At 53.9% G+C, this 22,022-nt stretch overlaps 1 protein-coding gene across 1 annotated transcript in view; it reads left to right on the plus strand.

Annotated features, from left to right (window-relative positions):
• ZNF469 (zinc finger protein 469) overlaps positions 1-22,022 on the plus strand; it is a 263,229-nt gene that overhangs the window by 201,273 nt on the left and 39,934 nt on the right. The window contains exon 5 of the mRNA XM_074881997.1: positions 12,322-12,370. The gene's annotated coding sequence lies outside the window, so the exon portion shown is untranslated. The remainder of the gene's footprint in view (positions 1-12,321; positions 12,371-22,022) is intronic.

The following is a 22,022-nucleotide window of genomic DNA, read 5'->3' on the forward strand; positions in this document are numbered from 1 at the left end:
GGATTTGGTGAAGGATGAGACCAGGGATGTGGACTCCAGTCCCTTACCTACACTCTGTTGAGCGTGTTTTCTCCCTGAAAGCTCTGGTTAGTGAACTCACTGCTCATTTTCCCCTTCGCTGTATATTTCAAAAGCTGCCTTCTGCTCCAAAAGATGTGTCAGTGTTTATCAAAATGTAAATAACACTCTGTGCCTTGGCTGCCCTCGGCAGAGAGCGAACGTCGCCGTGGGTCCAGCTGCTGAGTGATAGAAGTCCTTCTCCTCCAGCAAGTGGGGAGATGCTGGACTATCCTGCTGTGCTTCAGAAACACGTGTGAAAAGGGGGCTAAGCCGCTGGGGCTGGTGCAGGATGACCCGGGCTGGGTGCCATGATGGTGGAGGACATGAGCAGGTTGGGCTTATCAAAGGGCATGGACGTGGAGAGACACATTTGGGGAGAGATGCCCAAAAGTGGGGTCTGCTGTGATGTTGCAGGACTCCAGTGTCCACCTTCAGCTTCCCGGGTGGTTTTTGTGTGGCTGAAACAACCTTGTCTTCACTCGTTTGACATGACTTGATTTGAAACCTCGAAGTTTCAAATTGGCCAAAGCCATGCTCCAGCTGTCTCTCCCTGCGTTTCTGCGAGACTCGGAGCTGTCTGCCAGCAGAAATTGGGTATTTCTGGGCAAAACTGCCATACTCCCACCATGCCCCTTCCTCCTCCCACCACAAAGGTGAGAGACCTTTCTCCTCTTCCTGCGGGATATCTTATTTTTTTCCCCAATCCCCATGCTACATTACTATATATATATATATATATATATATTTCTGCATCCTGCACCTCCCAGCCTTGTGAAACATCTCAGGGGGCATCTGTGGCTGAAGGTGGACACAACACAACGCTGTTACCCTTCTGCCCTCCACGGGAGACAGGTGGCCTCAGGAGCGTGTGCTGGCACCACGGGTGACGGTTGGGGACAGGTCAGTGCCTGACCCGTGGCTGGGCTGGAGTCAGAGGTGTGAGGTTACTGGAAGGTGCTTGTTTGTGTTGAGCATGAATACCGAATTGTTCTCCCCACGCTGGTCGTTACTATGCAAAGCCAAGTCCTAAAAAAATATTGAATTTCCTCTCCCATAATTTTGAGGAAAAACACTTATCCAGCATTAAGCAGCGATTGTGAGGTGTCCTTTCATCTCGACGCGCAGGGGAGCTGCCGGCGCACCTCGGGGTGAGACTGCAGCCCCCCGTGTCGAGCAGAGAGAGGCACCAGCACTGGGAGTGGTGGCTGCAGAGCGGGGCAGCAACCTTGTCCTCCTCCTTGTCTTTTTATTCTTTTTTTTTAACGCACACGCGGCTTGAAACTCTGTGAAAAGCTTATTTTTATTCACGCGCTTGAGCAAAATTCAAGCCAAGCTGCTGCGTCTACAATAAGATTTTAAAGAGGGGCTGTGCCGCTTGGTGTGGAAGGGAGCTGGGATGGAGAGGGGTGCAGGGGGAAAGCCTGAATGGCATTAGGAGAAATTTGGGAAAGTTTATAGCTGCGGTGAGGTTGGAGGATGCAGCAGGATGAGATGTGGTGCCATGTCCCCGTGTCCCCAGTGCATCACCGCTGCCGGCTCTGCACCGGCCAAGGCAGGGCTCAAGCAGGTGCGTGTCCATCCACGCACAGCTCAGTGACTCTGGGATGGTGCCTGCAGGGCTGGGGGATGTCCGGATCAAAGATGGGTAGAAGAAGAAGGTAGTATTCCCTCCTTTGTTATTCTTGTTCAATTCAAAATGCAAAAAAGAAAATAAAAAGGATTGCACTCCAGCTGGGTTTGCAGCCAGCTGGGAGGCAGGAACGGGCTTAGCGGTTCCCCTGCCTTTGCAGGTAACACCCAGACCTTTCATTTTGAAATGATGAGACTGGAAAATCCAAGACTCACCCAGTTGATTGCAAAGGGGAAGAGAAAATTACTCAGTCCTATTTCAGTAGAGCAAGAAGTGGATGTGGTGAGACCCTCTGGGCCGGTGACCACCCGCAGTGGCAGGAGCTGGGTGCCAGGCTCTGGCTGTGCCCTGCCAAGGGGGCTGCCTGACTTCCAGCTCCTTCCCAGCTCTTCTTTTCCAAGGACACTCTGACATAGAGATCATCCACCTCAGGAATCCCATTGCCCAGATGGAAATGCTGCAGCAGGGACAGCTCTGCCACGGCTACCATGAATCCCACAGGAAACGTGGATCCTCCTCCTGCCCATGCCAGCAGTCACCCCGGCTCTCTCGCTCCTCTTCAGCCCAAGGGTTTCTTGCTCTGTTTTCTGCACCTTTCCCAGAGCCACAGCCCTCCACCTCCCTGCCCTTTGCCGGGGTCACGCTGGCAGCAGTGATGCTTCTGTCACGGTGCTGGAGGCAGGTAGGGTAGCCCATGTCCCACCTCTGGCACGGGATCCTGCATTCCAGCAGCCTCTCATGATGTGCACGAGGGCTCATACTGGTGAGATGGGGAAAGGAGCGGGGAGCCTGGGTCTGGCTGAGCTGGCTCCTGGCTGGATGCTCTGCAGCATCTCTTCAACCCAAAAAGGTACAGGAAAGGGTTTAGCAACACACAGCTGCCTCTAAGATGCCTATTTTGGCGTAATCACAATCTTTCTGCATCTAAATAGCCAGAAAATTGAGCCCTTGAGTTTCACATCTGCAAGGTCAAAACAGTGCCGGGGCCCTGGATAAGGAGCGTGTTTATGCAGCCCAGGAGGACGCACCGACCGCCTCGGCCGCTCCCCAGGCACCGTGCTGGCACTTGCCTCCCGGATTGCATCGGAGAGGGAACATCGCGCTTCGAGCAGGCATCACACGTCTTTCCAAACCAAATACGAGCCTGCCCGCAGCTCGGCGCTGGGGCGAGCAGGGGGCAGCCCTGGGGCAGAGCTGCAAAGCTGGCAGCAGGCGAGGTGGGACCCATGCCAGCCTGGTGCCACCCCGCAGCGGTCCCCTCCGGCTCAGCCAGTGCCACCGATTCCTCAGGGTGACATTTCACTCCTGTCCATCGCCAGGTTTTGCTCGGTTTCTCGCCCTTGGGCACAAGGTTGCAGTTTTTTGGCTCAGCAGGAGAAGAGGCAAGGCGAGCTTTGGTTGTTTTTATTAGAGTTAAAAAGGAAGCTTTAAAGCAGACGTTCCTACGCGTCCCGAGCCTAGTCCACACGTCGCAGCCGTGCCAGCGCAGCCAGGCAGCAAAATCCTCACGTTGGCCGATCAGCTCCCAGCTGCAGGGAGCTGGGGTCACCCAGCAGCCGAATCCCTGCCAGTGGGGCTTTGGCAGCACCAGGTCTTTTGCTGCTCTAAGGGCATCTCCCCCCAGCCCCGCTGAAGGCACCGGGGCAGCTCTGGCTGCAAATAGACTTTTGGTAGCAGAAATTTAAGAAATAAAGGTCCAATTTTGACCTTCTGTTGTTCCCATAGGGTAAAGAGTGTGCTTTGAGCCAAGACCCCACATAATGCTTCTGGGTTGTGCCTGCGACACTTCAAGCCGATCTAACCTTAGGGTTCCCCCTTTGCCTTCAGCAGGTTTTGGGGGGACATCACCCATCTTGGGTACAAAACTGTTGATCCGGTCCTAGGACTGTCCCAGGTTGGTGCCTTCAGTTGCCGCAAGCTGCTCCAAATGTCCGGTGACTTGGAAGGAGCAGCAGGAGTATGCTCCTATTTAATCTGGCTCTTGGTTTTGGAAGCAACACCACCCTATAGCTTCCTCATCACGTGCTGGGCTGAGCTGATGCTCACGGCCATCAGAAACCAAGATGGTTCGTGCCCCCCCCCAACAGGCAGGGTGATATCAGCCCCGTCCCAGGTGCAGGGGAGATTTGGGTGGATGTTGTTGGTTGACAGAGGTATTCTGGATCCAGCTTTCGACAATCCGGCCCTTTTTTTTGCAGCGCAAATGTGCCTGTTTGCAGTGAAAGGAAAGGATGCGAAGCTTGGGGAGGCGGGGATGGCCTCCTGTCCACATCTGGCCCCCTGGAAGCAATAATGCACCGCCGAGATGAGCATCTTGTATGTGGGAGCTGCAGATGTTTAGTGAGGACAAATGTCTGAGATGCTTTGAGATAAGGAGCCAGAAATGCACATGACAGGGTGACGGGGCAGGGGGGTGCCCAGCAGGGCTGGGAGAGCTGCCGTGGGGCACAGCCCCATCCTCACAGCCCCTCTCCTCCCTGGAAAAACCCCGTCGTCTTCCTCGCGAGCCTTCTTTGCCGTTCAAAAGCTGCTGAAGCCCAAGGGGTGAGCTTGCACAAAGCCTCCCAAAGCCAAGGCCAGCGAGGGGACCTGGCCTGATGGCCACGGCATGCGGGGGAGCACAGGAGAGGCTCTGCAGTTTGATACACAGTGTGGCAGAACACTGGCCCCCAGCCCTGGCTCCTTGCCGTGCCGTGGACCTGCTCCCCTTTTCTCCCCCTGCCTCAGTTTTCCTGCTCCTACCCTGCTTTGCTGACACCTGTCACAGCGATGGTGCAAAAAAAAAGAGTTAAGCAACAAAACTGGGCAATTTCTGCACCCCCTGTGCCAGTGCCTGTGGTTTCACTGACCTTCCAGGTGGCCTGTGGGGAGCACGGCGGTGGCAGGGGCACAGACGGGCAAAACAAAGCACAAACACAGGCTATTAACCCCAATTCATTTATCCAGAGCTGGCCCGTGGGTCCAGGGCATCAGCGCTGGGTTAGGTACCAGTGCAGCATCCTTTGTCCCACCTGCAGCCAAACCCACATGGCTCCTGGGAGACTCATGCCTCAGTTTTCCCATCTGCAAACTGGGAGTGCTGGGGTGCGTCCCCAAGGATGGCTGGCACACCCCCGACCGCGCTGCTCAACCCAGGGCTGACAGTGACCTATTTACCTACGGCAGAACTTTCTGCTCCACTTATTTGACCCGGCACCTTTGTGTTTGCTTAAAGCCGGGAACGTTTCCTCTCGGCCAAGCCTGGCGCGCACGCAGGTATGTTTGCCCGAGAGACAGACCGCTGCTCTGTGCATCCCCAGCTCTCCACCTCGGAGGAATTTGGACCCTTTTGCTGCAATACCATCGCAAAATTCACCCTGAAATCTTCCACGTTTTTCTTTGCCTCCTTCTCCCCATCCCTCTCAAGCTGCACAGTCGTCATCTCAGGGACAGGCAGCACCAGGGAGTAGAAAGGTGACATTGTTCTGCCCTGGAAGGCCGTCAGCATCCCAGCTCCTCAGCTCTGTAGCTGCCTCAGTCATGCATGTTTGCATATGTTAAAAATATTTAGTCCACTGCTAAAAAAAATATTATGCCCAAGATCTGGGGCCAGCTAAATATAATGCCATCTATGTGTCCGTGGCGCTGCGTGCCGGAGGCACAGAGGGGTACTATTTGCCTTCGGAGCAGTCCTCGGCTGCGAGCAGGGATGCTGGGAGTGATCCCGAGACTGATGTCTGCCAGAAATGCTTTTCTCCCCCCTTGGAGAGGGATTGGGGGCAAGGAAAGCTCTTTGCTGGGGTGTGGGTTGTTGCGGTGGAGCGCATGGCTCGTGCCGGGGTGCTTCACTCTGCCCTGTGGCTGTGAGCAGGGATGCACAGGGCAGGAGGGGATAAAAAGTCAAAAAAAGGTGTTGGCTCTAAGGAAAAGTCATAAAAATAAAAGAGTGGACTGGGCTAATTCCTGGATTCACAGGCGGTGGGGCAGGCGCAGCGCAGGGATGAGCCAGGGATGGCTCCGCTCCTCAAACCCTCCGGTGCACGGGGTGATTTCACAACACGGACGTGGACCATGTTGGAGGCAGCTGAGACCTCCCCAACTCATTCCACACATGCCACAGATCTTATTAAGAGCAGGTTATGGCTACCAACAACATCGCCCAGGCTTTTGCCCGTGGCCTGGAGGTACCCAGCCACTGCTTGGCCTGGGGAGAAGCTTCCAGATAAGTTTCATATAAATAATTCCAAGCCAGCTGAGAGTGTGGGAGGGAAAACATTTCCCCGTAGTAATCTCCTCTGATGAGGGGCAGGAGAAAAGAGTTTGTTCTGGCCACAGGAGGAAGACAACGGGGAGCGAGGCCACGGGATTTTTGTGCAGAAGCATTAAGGAATCATTTCCTCTGCTTTTTTCCTTATATATTTATTTTTGGAGTGGGAAAAGGGGCTGGAGGAGGGTGGGGAGGTGAAATAATCCCGGGCAGAGAGTGTGAAGGAATCTTTATACCCTGTCCTTTTTCTTTTTTGGCTTTTTTTTTTTTTTTCCCCTTCTGCAAGTGTTTTGAGAGGCAGGGGAGCAAGCAGCCCTGTACACTGCAGCCATTCATGGCTCAGCTGGGGGCGTGCGGGGCGCGTGGCTGGGTGGGAGCGCACCACGCCGGAGAGGAGAATAATTTGTTCACAATATAGAGCCGGGTAAAATAGGCTGGTTGTCTGAGCGTGGATGTAGCATAATGTATAGAAGTGCAAGCATCAATAAGTCTATTTATTAGCAGAGCCTTTTGCCGAGCCGGGCTGTGAATAAACTATACAGCTCGTACAAAAATGTAAATGTTAGTGATCCCTTAGAGACATAATTACAGGAAAAAATAAGGACAGCTTTTCAGCGTTTGGGAAGCCAGCCTCCTTCGTCCCCTTTCTAACTGCCGATACACATATTCTTTTCCCCCCGTGGGGTGTCTGCGTCCAGCGTGGCGCGTCCCCCCTCTTGCAGCTCCTCCATCCTCCTCCCAGGCCGCTAATTAAAGGAAAGTTGTGTCTCCACGTCCCGCGAAACGTGTTCACCGCCCACTTTGGTGTGCAGAGCTCTTGAATTCCTCAAGCCTGTGTGCCACTGGCTCCTCTGGACCACAGTGAAAGGTTTCATTCATCCCTCCTCTGCTGCCTTCTAGAGTTACCACACCCTGGGCCTCTGCTCCGCAGCTCCTCTGTTTTCCTTTCATTAGCAGGATTCCCAGATTGAGCGGCTGCGAAGGGCTGGGAAGAGATGCTACAACCCTATTAGCGTAAGGGCTGTGCAAATACCTGCCCCGCGCGCGCTCCTGCCGTTTGCCATCAGGTCTGAAGAGCAAGAAAGCCAAAATCTTTGGGGTTTGGGTTGGTTTTTTTTCTGAAGTGCTACTATAAAAGCAGCTCTGAGTGCTGCCCTGCCTGCCCTGTGCCTTAATTTCCCTGAGCAGACCCCGTTTCCACCCACCGCAGCGATGAGTATGCAGGGCTTTCTGCCAGCTGCAGGCAGGACAGGCACTGCCCACCCTGGGGACCCCTCCAAAGATGCTTTGGGATCTTCTGGTGCTTATTTGGCTGCATCCAAGCCATGGCAGCACTCCGAGGGTGCACGTCAGGACTGCAGCATAGCATACGTACCATAGCCAAAGCTCTCCTTGCACTAGCCTTGCCCTCCGTGCCCGTGCGAGGGTGTGATGAGCGGGGGATGTTGACCCCAGTCTTAGCAGCCAGTTCAAATCTTTTATAAAAGGGAGGTGGACAGAAGTGACCCATTACAGACATGGGATGGACAGGAGCAGCTCTGCCAAGGCAGAAAGCGGTTTTGGTTGATGTCAGCTTTTTCTTTTGAGAGTCAAGCTATTCAGCAAGATTAGAGGAGAGCAAGAAAATGAGTTCCTAGGAAATCTGTGCTGGGACGCAGAGGGTCACAGAAGGGTTATGATGAGGGAATTTGCTTTGGGAGGAAGAGCAAGGCTCCGCTGAGCAGCCGCGGGTCTCGCCGCCCCCTCTGCCACCCTTCAGATGAGATCAGCCCACGGCCCCAGCCCGGCTTTCTTACTGAGCTGCCACTTTTATGGATCAGCTGGTGAAGGAAATTAACTTTCGATGAGTTTTTCAATGGAAAAGGGATGGGCTTTTCCACAGAAATTTATAGCAAATTGTTAGCTTCATCTATTGTCCGCAGCGATGTTGAACCTTATTTGGTTTTTGACCTTTTGCAATTATTCTGTTGGTAGTGGGGATTCATCTGTGATGAATTTAAGTTTCCCTAATTTAGTCACCATTCTTGGAGGCTTCACAAGTAGCTCAGAGTCCTGGTTGATTCATCGTGTTTGATGGAAGCCCTTTGAGGCCAGCCAGCGTGCCATCCCCATGTCTCATGGCGCTGCTGCTGTTGCATCGCTCTTGCCCTTCATCTAATGCCAGTGGTTGTCCTCTCTCTGTGAAAGGGTCCAAATTTGAGGGGTTGTGGTGGGGACCCCAGGTAGAAAAGGGGATTGGAGAGGTGCCATCTCTTCACTAGGAGTGGTGACGCCTTCTGATGCTCCCCGTGGCCTGGCTTGTCTCCTGCAAACCCAGATGTGGTGGGAACGGTGTTGGCTCCTTCTGTCCCATAGACAGCATCCCCACAAATACCATTTTAACGACGACGGTAATTGCTGTGGGTTTGAAATCTGCCTTGCAAACCCCATTGGACTTGAAATCCAAACCATGGTTGGCTACTCGACCTCCCCTTCACGTTGAGCAGACCAGGTGCTCTGCTGCTACCTGGCTGGTTTGCCCAGTCTGGAGCCACCATTCAAAAACGTCCCATGAGTCTTTGCAGCCACGTTTCCAGCATGGTTTTGCCTCGGCACACCCGATGGGGTTGGCATAGGGACAATCTCCCTTACCTTGGTCTCAGCTTTCTAGCTTGTAGTCGCTTGGATTGTGGTTTTGAGGAGCCTGAAATAAAGAACAAGCAGACAGCAAAGATGAGTGATGCTGCCTGCAACATTCCCAGCCATGAATCGGCTTCTGGGTTGTCTCTGCGGTTGGGTCCTCAACACCTTTGGGACCATCTGATGCAAGCGCTTGGCCAGCCTGTGTGCTCCAAAGCTCTGCAGATTGGCGTTGTGGGTTCAGATTGGGATCACACATCCTTGATGCCTGCTACGGTCAGACCAAAGCCTGTTTTCACCCCGTCGCTCATGCAAACATGGCGGGGGGGATGGGTGTTGCAGGGAACATCCTGATGGAGCAGAGGAGCTATGAAGCCGCATCCTGACCCAGCTCATAGCGGCAGGTCACGGCAGTGGTTCTGCAAATTGCCTGGCCTGCAACAGCAAGATCCTGAAAGTCTTTGGCTAAAAGGGAGCAAAGTCAGGGAGGAGTGGCTTGAGTCAGAAAGGGACATAGGGGTGTTGATTGCTAGCCAGCTGAACATGAGCCATCAGTGTGCCCAGGTGGCCAAGAAGGCCAGTGGCATCCTGGCTTGTATCAGCACTAGCGTGGCCAGCAGGGACAGGGAAGGGATCTGACCCCTGTGCTCGGCACTGGTGAGGACGCCCCTCGATGAGTGGGTTCAGTTTTGGGCCCCTCACTCCAAAAAGGCCATTGAATGACTCGAGCGTGTCCAGAGAAGGGCAACGGAGCTGGTGCAGGGTCTGGAGCACAGGTCTGATGGGGAGCGGCTGAGGGAACTGGGGGGGTTTAGTCTGGAGAAGAGGAGGCTGAGGGGAGACCTCATGGCCCTCTCCAACTCCCTGACAGGAGGGTGCAGAGAGGGGGGATGAGTCTCTTGAGCCAAGGAACCAGCGCCAGGACAAGAGGGAATGGCCTCAAGCTGCGCCAGGGCAGGGTCAGACTGGCTGTTAGGAAGGATTTCTTTGCAGAAGGGGTTGTTGGGCGTTGGAATGGGCTGCCCAGGGCAGGGGGGGAGTCCCCATCCCTGGAGGGGTTGAAGAGTCAGGTTGACCCAGTGCTGAGGGATGTGGTGGAGTTGGGAACGGTCAGGGTGAGGTTCATGGTTGGACTGGAGAATCCTCAAGGGCTTTTCCAACCTCGATGATTCTGTGAAAATCTGTATCAACTAACACTGCTGTATATTAATAGTATATAATTAATATATACTTATAATCTCATACCATTAAAAATAAGTATGCAGCCAGACATATTTAGTTGAAAACATCATTTTCTTGTGTATAAGATGAGAATGGTTGTGAGTCCACCTGATTTCTAGCAAATTTGCATGTGAGTTAAATAGCACGGAAGAAATCCAGTGTGAGGAAGAACAGGGCGCTTCGATCCTCATGTCTAATGCATCAAATGCTGATGGGGTCATCACCACCTGGGGGGAATAAAACTCTGTTCCTGGGTCTGAAAGGGAAATCTGAGGCCTCCAAATGATGGGCTGGGTTTTATTTTAATTCACTCATATATGTATTTTAAGCAACGTTTATTAGTGAAGTGCTTCATGCAGAAAGATGCACCTGGGTTTGATTTATGCTACATGAGAAACGTCTTGGCCAAGGCAAAAAGCACAGAACTTGGGGGGGGGGGGGGGGACGAAACAAAAATTTTCTTTTATTGTGCATAATGAGATGTTTGCTCTGCGACAATTATGTAAGTGGTTTCATGTTAGTGGGTTCAAAACAAATCTATGGATACAGCATGTATTTTAAAATTCATTGTTTTGCCCTGTGAATGAGTCTTCTAAAAAAGTCCCTGACTGGGAGCCAGAGCCAGCTTGCTGCTAGACTGGGTTCAGGCCGTAGTCGCTTCCCTGGCTTTGGGAAGTTCCTCTGGCCTTACCTCATTAGCTAAAACGAGCCTTTTTCCTCCTTCATCCCTCCTCCTGGCTGTGCGTGCTCTGTTGGGGACTGTGGGCGGTGTTTTGGGGTGATATTTGCCAGCTGGATGCTAAAGACCATCGTGCTGGTACCCTTCTTGGGTGGGTCCGGATGCAGGGAGGCGACCTGCTCTTCAGAGGGTGCTTTGGGGGCTTTCCCCAAGGGAAGATCTGCCGCAAAAAGCCACGTGTATGTTTACCTTCAAAAAGCAAAAGCCAAACCCGTGCCGAAGCCTTGGCAGCGCTGGGAGGGTGATGGGGGGAGCCAGGCAGCACCATCAGCCTGGACCAGTTTGCCCACCGAGAGCTGGGTCCAGGCTCAGTGCGAAAGGCTGGAGGCAAACCGGGCAAAACCAGCGTTTTTCAGCCCCTTAGTTCTGGTTTTCATCAAAATAGGCCTTTGGTGAAATTGCACAGGCCTTTGGAGAGCTTTTGATCCAAACTGGTGTGTGTTATTATATACCATGTTTCCATAGGGTATTGGACGTCGTGAGAGCAAAACCATGGAGGGGAGGGTGTCCGTGCCACGCGAAATGTCAAACAAGAAATGTTTGTTCACTTCTGGGGCTGGGGGGGGGAAGAAAGAGAAAAAGATGTTAAATATGAGTAATTCAAAACCGTGCGAGCTTTTTTGCAAACAATGTCAAAAGTTGGTGTAGCCCCCACTATTGCAGTCCACAAAAGCCGGGTTGGCTTTCCAAAGGCAGTTTGCAGTCGTTGCTGTAAATAAGGACGTTGCTCTTCCAGGGGCTGCTCCGCTCGGAGCTGCTTTGGATGGCATCCAGTCCAGGGGTTTTATTGCAATTCCACTTGATTGCCGAGATTAGATGCCGATTCATTCTCTACGCTTGCGGAGCTCCAGGAATAATCGTCGCAACGTGAAAAATGTCAGTCGGTCTCGTGCTCTGGAAAGTCGTATTGACCTCAGGGCGGGGTCTCAAATGTGACACCCGCTGCTGTCAGAGGAGAGCAAAGCAGATAATCCTCGCGGCCTTTTATCCTTACAAATTAGGAGAATGCTGCTTTTTTTTTTTTTTACCATGAGACATGAGCAGACCTGATCACAGATTGGGGGAAAAAGAAGCCAAATTCTCCTTTTCTCCTTCCACCGGCGGTGCTGCAGGCAGGAGCGGCCCAGCAGTTTGCCAGGGCAGGGCCTGATCCTGCTCGGCTGCAAATCATCCCCAGCTGCCTCGAAGGCAGCGAGGTGGCTCTGGATTTACTCCGGTGTAACTGGGAGAGGGCTGCTGGTGCGGAGGATGTGTGCCTTTGATATTGTAACCTAAAACTGGCAGCTTTCCCTGCTCTGGCAGGAGTTTAGAAACATTGCCATATGAGCTGGTTTTCCAGAGAGGCCTGAAAATGCAATCTATTATCTGATATTTTGTAGCAGCTTTTTTAATTAAGGCTTTGGCTAAAGGGCTGATTAAAGAGGTGTGTGGTTTTTTTGTCCTTAGGGACTTGGCACATCCCCGCGTCTGTCACCCTTCTGCAACTACAAGACTCACTTTTCCTCCCGTGTCATATTGGGAGCGAAGCCTTTTTTTTTTTTTTCCTTCCCCCTTTCTATCCTTTTTTTTTTTTTTTTTCCCTACCAGAGGTGCAGATAAATCATTATAGTCTCCGCTCAGCTTGTCTCCTTCTCCCGTAGCCCAACTTCTGTGTGCTACTGGCTGGTGCGGCGCGGAGGGGGCGTGAGCAGCGCAGCTCCGTGCCTGTGGTCAGTAATGAAGACTTCTCTTTTTATACACAGATTACGGAGGAACTGCACAGGGCCAGACGGCAGCTCTTAATTTCCCGACTTTTTAATTTTTCAGCCCTCGCCAAGGAGAATGCAGCCTTCCCCTCCGGCCGACTTATAATGAGGTGAGTAAATACCCTTTTGTCATTTCAGGCTTGCTCCCTGATGTCATGTAAATATTATTTTTGTTTGGGCGAAGGACGGAATGGGGGGGAAAGGAGAATGTGCTGTTTGCCACATGTCAGTGTTGGGGGTTTCATACCTCCACTCCAGTGATTTCCTCGGGTTTGTTCGCCTCAGTAACCCTCCTTGCTGAAGGCTCCTGCGTTTTAGCTCTGCAAAGTCCCTTTCACACAACTTTTCTCCCCCCTTCCCCTTTCCTGCTCATTCAATGACTCAACGAGGTTTGTCAGAGTTAAAAAATGATGCTCCTTTGCTGCAAAGTATTTGGGCTATTTGTGTCATCCCGGAACTTTACAAGAAAAATCAGTGCCATCCCCTTTCCCCCCCCTCCACCCCTCAAAGCTAAAGCTGCCCCCGGTTTGCAGCTGGCGATGCCAGGAACCCCCCCGCCCCGGGCTGGGGGTTGCTCCCGGTAACCCCCCCACCGGAGAACCGGGCTCTGCTTTTTTCCTGTCACCAGCTGCGATGATCCCACCTCTCCCGGGAAAGTGTCACCTCTGCCCCGACCGAGTGACCCCCCGGGAGATAAAGAGTTAATCCAGCTCCTCCCCCCCCTTTCACCCCCCCTCTCGACTTCAGCTGCAAAAAATATGAAGTGAGGATAGATCTGCTCATCTGCTGAGCAGAGAAGTTGCCTTTGATGTCGGTCCTTCCTTTCCTCCTTCTCCTCCTTTTTTTTTTTTATCCCCCCCCCCCCCCCCTTTAACCCTTGTGCCGGTGCTTGCTGCCTCCCGCATGGATTTACGCCCCCCCCCCCGAGTATCATGTGCGTGGCAAAGGGTCGCGGACACGCAGGGACACTGTGGGGTGCTGGCATCTCCCCCCACCATTGCTCCCCCCCCCACTCCCGGGATGTGCATCACCGCAGGGTAGGGGGGGGGACCGGGGACCAGAGAGCGGGGGTCACCAACGAGCTGTCACCTGGGGTGTCCCCAGCCCGCCCCACTGTCCCCACACGGACAGTGCGGAGGGTTGAGCCCCCGGTCGTGTTGATTTTTTTTTTTTTTTTTTTTGAGGGGGGGGGGGGGCGATGTTTAACCCCTTTTATTCACCACCGAAGAAAACTGCTGCTGCCGCTTTAAGGCAGAAGGTCCCTTTAAGTGACTTTCCATTTGCTGCTTTGGAGAGCTGAGAATTTGGTTTCCCAGATTTCCTTTGAATTGTGTGCAGTAGTCGGAGGGAGTTAAAAAAAAAATTTAAAAAAATAGCCAAAACCAAAAACTACTGTACATTCGGGAAACCTTCAGCAGCAGCAAGACAAGGGAAAAAGGGAAAAAAGTGAGGTTTAGGGAAAAACTGAGGTTTAGGGGAAAAGGTGAGGTTTAGGGAAAAAACTGAGATTTAGGGAAAAAAAGTCATCAGCTACCATCTCCCTTTACCTTCCTGCTCCTGTTCCCTCTCCCATTCGTGGGGAGTGGAGGAAAGGGGCCGTGGTGGATGGGGGGGCCCCGAGGGGGGGCCGGGAGGATGCTGCACCCCGGGGGGAACAGGGTGTCTGCCCCCCACCCCCCCACACCCCCCCACGTCAGGCACCGGTGGGGTTAACAGCCCTCACCAGCTGGGGAGCATCATAAATTGCAGCCGTGCCCCACCAAATTAATTTGCACTTTCTTTTCCTAATGTTTGCTCTGGGAAGAACAAAAAAAAAAAAAAAGGAGGAAAAAGAGGAGAAAAAAAAATAAATAAGCAGCCTGGAAGGGGGCTGGGGGAAGGCTGTTTCCTCAATTAGCTGGGACTTGCCTTCTCTTGATGAACGGAAGGCAGCGGGTTTTAGCCTCTGGATTTGTGGAGCTTTCTCAAAGTGCCAAGTCTGGTTATACGGGGACTTTGGAGGGTTAGGTGGAGGAATCTGAGTCGCGCTCTGCTCCGTTAACTCCTTCGAGGCTTAGTGGCTTTGGAAACCTGGGCCTGGCAGCGCCAAACGAACCGGCAACCCCCTAAGGAGGGAGGGTTTTGGCACCCCGAGCGCTTGGGAGAGGTGATTCCTCCAGCTAGGACCTCCCCGGGCTGGGGCTTTGCCTGCACAAGGTGCGTCGACAGGGCGATGCCGTGGGGAGGGACGGACCCGGGGCCGAGGGGGGTGTGTTTGGCAGAGCGGTTAGTGGGTGACCGCGGTCAAAGAGCAACTTTTGGGGTTGTGCAGAAGGTCAAGGGTGTACGAGGGCTCCTCGTGCCGGGGAGGAGAGGTTGAGGATGCGGTTAGCTCGTGGCGAGGGGCCAGCGGCGTGGCACATCATACCTGTGCTGTACGAGCAGCGATGGGAGGGATTGCTCCTGGTGCCATAAAAATACAGTCGTATTTTGAGATAAATGCAAGAATTGGCTGCATACCACCACCAGCCAACAGCTTGGGAGAGAGACATCCTAACCAGGCTGGTGCGGGGAAAATGCTCTCTGGCAGAATAGAGTTACCTGTGCTGTAAATCGGCCGCGGTGCGTGGGGAAATCCCTTCACCCCTACAAGGAAAAAAATCTGGGAATTTAAAATTCACGCCCCGGGTCTGTCCTGTCCTTGGAAAAGAGACCATGGCCATGCATGGACAGGGGATGTCTTGATGTGGTTCCTGCTGACCTGCCGTGCCTCTGCCCAGAGATCTGCTGTCCCCAGGACGCCAGCCCCCATCACACCCTGCGCCGGCACGGCTGGAGCCGGCGCCCCGTAAAGCCGCTGAGCCTGCTTTATGGGCGAGTGCAGGCAGCACAGGAGGGGCTCTCACCTGCCTGCGCCTGGCAGGGAAGCCTGCCCGCCTCACAGTCACACTAAGGCTCCTTTACCCCTCATTGGAAGCATAAAGGGGCCTTAAAAAGGAAGCAAAAGTAACTTAAATTTAATTTACACTCACTTAGAGACTCTTTACATGGCTGGAGGAGTATAAAGGGGCCTTAATGTAGCTGGGAATCAGCCCCTGAAGGTATCTGCGCCTGACTGCCGGGCATTCATTTTGCAGAAGCTCACCTCAGGCTGCAATCCAGCTTTTAATTCCTCAACCCAGATCCGCCGACGTACGGGGAGCAACAGCATCGGTCCTGGTGAGGTTAGGTCTCATTTACACACACGTAAGCGAAATCAGAGTTGGGCTTCCAATGAATAACTTGCAGGGAGCATGGTCTTGGCTTGCCCACGCATTTGCGCCAGCCTCTGTCTCTCTATCTTCTGCCTGGGGTCAAGTGAAAGGATTTCCCAGTTTAAATTCCCGCTCCCGCACGGGAAGGGACTCTCCTCTCCCTGCTGCCGAAGGGCAGAGGCCGGGGAAGGGAAGCTGGATGACTCATGGAGGGGACAGCCGATGGTGTTCCTCACCGCTTAACACCCACTCGCATGGATGTGGCTTCCTGGGAAGTCCGAGCCTGCCCTCGCCTTTCTGTTATTGCAAACAAAGCGAAGATTGATGCAGGAAACCGCCCCGCGGCCGTGCATCCCCAGAGACACCGCAGAGTTGTTCGGGGGTTGCCTGGTCCCCTACGAATCCCAGCTGCTGGCTGGCCGGAGCCCCTGCAGCAATCATCGCCGAGGTGCTGCTTGTTTTAAAGCCTTAACACCGCCACCACAGCCCAGCAAAGGGCAGTGGTCCACGAGTCATTGAGCAGCATCCCCTACGAGTCCAGGAATCCCTGTGCCACCCCTGCCACGGGCTCTCCGCATCCCAGAGCAGCTGGAAGAAGGAATGTCCAACCCCAGGTTTGGTGAACCAGAGCCAGGATTCAGGGAAAACTGGCCCTTGAGGGACAGTGGGATGGCTGGGAGAGAAGATCTGGGGCTCGTGTGGTGTGAGTTTTTCAGGGTAACACCCATCAGGTGTCCAAGAGCTGGGGTGTCCCTTTGGAGCATCACCTGATGATACTGGGTCCAACATCTTGGCTTATTTATAGCCCTCAGAGACCATGGAGCAAAGAGCCTGTGGACCAGGCCACTGGTGGAAGAGGCTGAAACCCAGAATTTCACAGAATCACAGAACCATCTAGGTTGGAAAAGACCTTGAAGATCACCTAGTCCAGCCCTTAACCTAATATTGACAGTTCTCAACTCCACCATATCCCTAAGCACTGTGTCAACCCAAATTTGACATATCTTGGAAAAGAACGGAGCATTTATAGCAAAGAAAACCATCCAGATTTATCACAGCTCTGGTTCAGAAGGGAATATTTAACCTGGAGCTTTGGGGCTGTAGTTAATGATGCCCAGAACCAGCAGTCCCATGGGCAGGGTCCTGCCTGGGGCTGTCCCCCCCGTCCTTCACTGTGGGATGATCTCAGAGACATGGGGACAGACAAAATGACCTGAGGTCTGACCCCTTCTCACCATTCCCCTGCTCCCAGGGTCGCCGCCCTCAGCCCTCTCCCCTGCGCAGCTGGAGGCAGGACCGTGCATTCCTCCTTCCTCCGGGGTCCTGCAAATGTAGGAATGAAATCCAGCAGGGAAGGACCAGTGCTTGGGCTGTGTCCCCTGTGTTTTCTTTTGGGTTTTAATCTGTTTTTTTAATCTTTGGTTTTAAACATGTTTAATGGTCACTTGTTCCTGGCCTGGCGGGGTCGGGAGTGCGGCACACAAGTGCCAGGCGCTGGCAGGGCAGCAGACAGGTATTTGCAGAGCGTTTTGGCCTCCTTGCAAGCCCGGCTTCCCCCGTGCCAACCCTTGCTGCCTGCCCACCTGCCTTCCAGGCAGCGCTCTGAAATCTGCCCGGCACTGATTCCTTCTCCTCTCGTGGCTTTGCTCTCCGGCGAGGTCTTTTCCATCCCTGCGTGACCCCCCAGCTCTGCCCCAGTGCCCCGAGCGTGGGACAGGTCTGCCAGAGCCCACGGGAAGGAGCCGGGCACGGTCGTGTTCCCGGGTGCAATGCACAGCAAAGTGTGGGACCCAAACCAGCTCATCCTCCCTGTGCATCGATAGAGATCTCCTTCAGAAGGCATGTGAAAAATGCAGCCGCAGGCGACCATCAGTGTCCCCTTAAAAAAAAAAAAAAAAGAATCTGATCTATTTTTGGTTTGAATCTGCTGCTTTTTAATTAAGGAGAACTGCCTGCCCCCTCCCCGTGGCTGTGCAGAGCTGCCTGGACAAATGGGGTGGCAGGAATTATTTAATGCCCTTTCCTGTCAAGCTGTCATGTTTAATTAGCACCCTCCCACCCCAGCCCAGGTTAAAACCAGGCTGCAATAACACCGGGTGCTGGCCTGGGGCTTCCCACTCAGCAACACCTCCAAAATACCTTCCTGGGAGGGAAGTATAAGGGGACCCCCACATTTCTCCCAACGTTGCACTGTGCATTAATGTTTCTTCTTAGCTGGACTGTGCCGTTGCAGTCAGGACTCCTCGGATGAAGGGCTGGCTACAGGCTCAGAGTCAGAGACACTTGGTAGCCCTGCGAGGCGGAAAGGCTGCTCTCCACTCCCATACAGCTGTGGGGGGTGATAAGCTAAAGCAGCTTCTTGGCTCTGCCTCCCACATCCGAAACCACACAGCCAAGAGATGCAAACGGCTCCTGTAGACACCTCCTGCCAGCACGGAGGTGTTGGGGCAATGCTGCTGGGTTCGTCTGGCACCAGCTGGCTGGTATTGCCTCTCCAGGCAGTTCTGGGGTCCCCCTGGATCAGGCATCACCCATCCCCGAAAGCATGGACCCTGCAAAGCCTGAGGTCTTTGGAGGAAGAGGAGGAGGAGGCAAGCTGGGCGCAGGGATGCACACGCGGGGTTCAGAGCCAGAGCTGGGGATCACCATTGGCGTTGCCTTCAGGTGAGTCCCCTGCCCACCCCACCTGGCCTGGGGCGATGGGAAGGAACCCTGTGCTCTCCTGGTACTTACCAGCAGCCAGAAAAGAAATTTTTCTAATTGACAGCAAAGCCCAGCATTTTACAAAGCGGAGAGAAGGCCGGCGGTCTCTCAGGCGTGCTGTGAAACCAGAGCAGGACACCATCCAGCCCCGATGGATAGAGCAGAGCTGACCTGCCTTGGCCGGCTCCGGTCCAATAACTCACTTGTGTTTGCATTTAATTACAAACGTAAAAAAGCCCTTTCTTTTCACAACAACAAAGCCTTGAACCACACTTCAAAGTTGGGTTTCTGGGACAGTTGCATACCTTTTAAAAATAGCCCTCTGAGCGGTGCCAAGTGCTAAATGGATTGCAGAGGGCAGGTCCCCCACGTGGGGCTTCAAACAGCCCAGGCAGCACCGCTGCCTGCTCGGCTGCTGCCTGCGACTGCTGCCGCTCCCCCAACACCCTCCCGGAGAGGATCTGTGTGTTGCGTGAAGCTGCAGCTCTGCTTTCCCCCTCTTGGGCTTTTTCTTCAGGACCATTGCAAAGCAGGAGGAAGGTGAGGCTGAAGCTGCCAGGCCAAACCCTTGGAGGGTGTTTGGAAACAGTGTGGAAGTGCCCATCTGAGCCGACACCCTTGTGGCCTCAAGTGCCATTCGGGAGGCAACAAGTTTATCAGCTGGGAAGTTATAACTGGAATATCCATGGCGGGGAAAAGCCTGGAAGGGAAACTGAGGCAGCGCTGGTTCAGATCCAGGTGTTCTCCCACCCCGTCCCAGTCTCTGCTGGGACTCTTCTGGCTTTCGAGGAGTCTCCTGGCCCTTCAGCCCAACCTTGGTCCTGCTCGTGGTTAAGTGTCCTCAGAGCTGATGGCTGGCCCAGCTGTGGTTTAGTGTCTTTTTACTCTAAAACAAGGAGTTTTGCTCCCCTGAACGTTTTTCTGAGTCTATTTTCTTCCTCGCCCATTGGCAGCACAGAAATCATAATATACAGAGTGGGAAAGAGGAGGTCTGTTGCAAAGAGAGTCCAGTTCTCACGGTGATTAACTGAGCTAAACAAAATCCACCCAGCAGCACTGACATGCCCTGGCTCGGAGCATCCTCATCTCTGCCCCGACCTCCCCCGGCAGCAGCGTGGGCAGCAGCGTGGGCACGGCCCTTCCTGTGGGACCACTGCTGCCAGGGATTTAGGCAGGGGCTGCCTCCCCAGAGCCAGCCCGGAGAGGGCAGGTTGGCCAAAGTCAAGGGGGAAGTTTTGAAGAGGGAGTTTTCCACTGCGAGGAAGCAGAAACTGCATCTCTGAGGAGCCAGGATGTGGGGCTGGGAGCTGAGGATTTGCTTCAAGCAAATTTATTGCATTTTTCTGGGGTAGTGTCTCTTCACCTGCAATCCCCGATGGGCATGTGGGAGCCTGAAAGCTGTTGATGAAGATGAGGGAGTTTGACCTGTGCTAAGAAACAAGGCATCAGCTCTCTTCCCCCTTCGGCTTTCCCAGAAGCAAAGTCAAGGAGAATGAGATGTCAGCATCCTGCAGCATCCTCCAGTGCTTTGGGATCGGTGTGGCCGATGTCCCCAAGGCCCGCAGGGCCACGCCAGCACCTTTCAGACACTCCCACCCCGGGTTGTGTCCCCCAGCGTCGCCGCTCCCATCACCACGGAGGGTGCTGCTCCTTTCCTCCACGGAGAAATGCCGCCGGGGCTGGGGCTCCTCCATAAAGCCCTGCAAAAACCCAGCAGAAGCAAATTGCTACCTATGGGAGATAAAACCCGGCTCCCAGGGCAAAGGAGACGGCGTGTAACTCCAGGAAAAGCTCTTCGTGTCGGAAGCGTGCTTTTCTTGGACCGCTCCGCTGTATTTATGCAGGCTGGTATGTGGGGAGTAATTAGAACCTCATCCCAAGTACTTGACGAGCGTGTTTTCCATTCTAGATGTTGACAGGTCAGGCTATCCAGCGGTCCCTCTGTGCCTAAAAATATTGACATTTTATCTTTGCTGAAACCAAAACAAGGACCCGGGAAGTTCTTGGGCCAGAGAGAGCGATGGCGCTTATTGACAGCCTGCCGGTGCCACGCGTGGTGCTTCACACGTGTGTGAAAGCTCCCTGCGCCCACACCTCGACGGAGCGGGAACAGGGGGATGGGGGAAGCTGGCACAGGCGTCTGTGCGGAGGGGCTGGGGCTGTCACAGCTGCCAGGGGCGTGGGAAGAGGATGCTGAACGGAGCGGAGCAAGCAGGGCTGGGAGGTGTTTGCCTGGACGAGGCTGGCCAGGTGCAAGGACAAGCTGCTTCTCCCCAGAGCAGGGATTTGGGCACCTCGGAGCAGCCACCGGAGAGTCCACACTGCTCCGAGAGCAGAAGCAGGGAGAGGTGGATACTTGAAACCTCCTAACCGTGCGTTTCACTAAAAATCTGGTGTCTAACCTGACAGGAGAGAGACATGAGGATATGCTCGCTCTTATCTCTCTAAAAGACCTTGTAAAACCTGCAGGAAATACCCAGGAGGCAGCTCGGGCTGGCAAAGCTTACGAAGCTGTTGGAGGAGGTTTCGGGGAGTTCACACATCCCCGAGCAGCTGAACTAAAACGACCTTATTTCAGGTGATTCATGAGATGAAGCTGAAAGGGGAACCAAGCTGGGAACTGTCTCCTCTGCCCTCACCCACCGCAGTCCCAGTGTCCCAGCCCACACCTCGGGTGTCCCTTTCCACCCCTCCAAAGCTGGAAAAGCCCCGGAGGACACACCAGAAGGGCTGGGTTAGTTGCCTGGTGTGGGATGCCTGTTTTTTAGCAAATGGATTAATAAAGGGGAGGGGAAGGAGCACACCGGGGTGGGAGCACTCCCAAACCCTGCCTGTGCATCCCAGTGACCTGGGGAATGGGATGTGGGGTGGAGGGATGGGCTGGAAGGAGCTGGACTGACTGGAGGGGAGACAGGCAGCTGTGGCATTGCTCCCACCCCGCTGATCCCCATGTTTCGCTCCTGTTTTGGGCCATTGGTCGCTGCCAGAGCATGGTGTCAGGGAAGGAGGATTATTTTCCTTCTCCGCATTTGCCTTCCATACAAACCAGCCCTACCGTGTAATGTTTCTCATTTCCTCTATACATTAATGAAGGCTCGAAGTGAAAAGCTGCACATTAGGCTGACCTAACCCTGAGCTAAGCCGGCAGTCGGAGGGACACAATGAGCCGGCTGTTCGGACCTCGCTGGCACCGGCTCCTTGTCTGCTCCCAACACAATGGTGTTTTCCTTGGCCGGCGTTCAGAGGCGCGGGAGGGAGATGGTGACAGGGAGGATTCCCACGTTTTCCCGGTGAAACTGCCCAACGCCGTGGCCTTGTGCCGCCAGGATGGGCCACAGAGCCCATCCTTGTTGGTGCAACCCTGCGGTGCCGGCTCTCTCCAAAGGGTGCAGGGAGCGGGGTGAGACGGGCAGCGCAGCCGAGCACGGCACGAGATGCTGCCGGCGGAGGAACCAGCACCAGTATCGGTGTGTGCAGGGTCTCTGGCTCATCCATCCCATTGGCATTCTCTTGGAAACCTGAAAAACAAAAAGCTAAATTTAGTGGTGGAGCATTGCTCCTGAAATGGAAAATTTGGGGGTTTTTTGTCCATCTTCTTGGCTGACACTAATCACTGCATAGCTCCGGCAGCTCACACCTGCATTTTGGAGCATTTTTCCATAATATTCTCCCCCGGCTCCAGCCGTGCGGCGAGTGACGTGCTTCCCAATAGCATTTCCACTAAGCCCAGTGTTTTATTTCATATAAAGTCCTTCTGAACATTTTTTGGTGGCCTCTTCTCCCTCCAGGATGGGGAAGCATTTCATTGCCATTTATCGTGCCGCAG

This window comes from Strix uralensis, chromosome 12 (assembly GCF_047716275.1).
Source record: "Strix uralensis isolate ZFMK-TIS-50842 chromosome 12, bStrUra1, whole genome shotgun sequence".
Classification (NCBI taxonomy): domain Eukaryota; kingdom Metazoa; phylum Chordata; class Aves; order Strigiformes; family Strigidae; genus Strix; species Strix uralensis.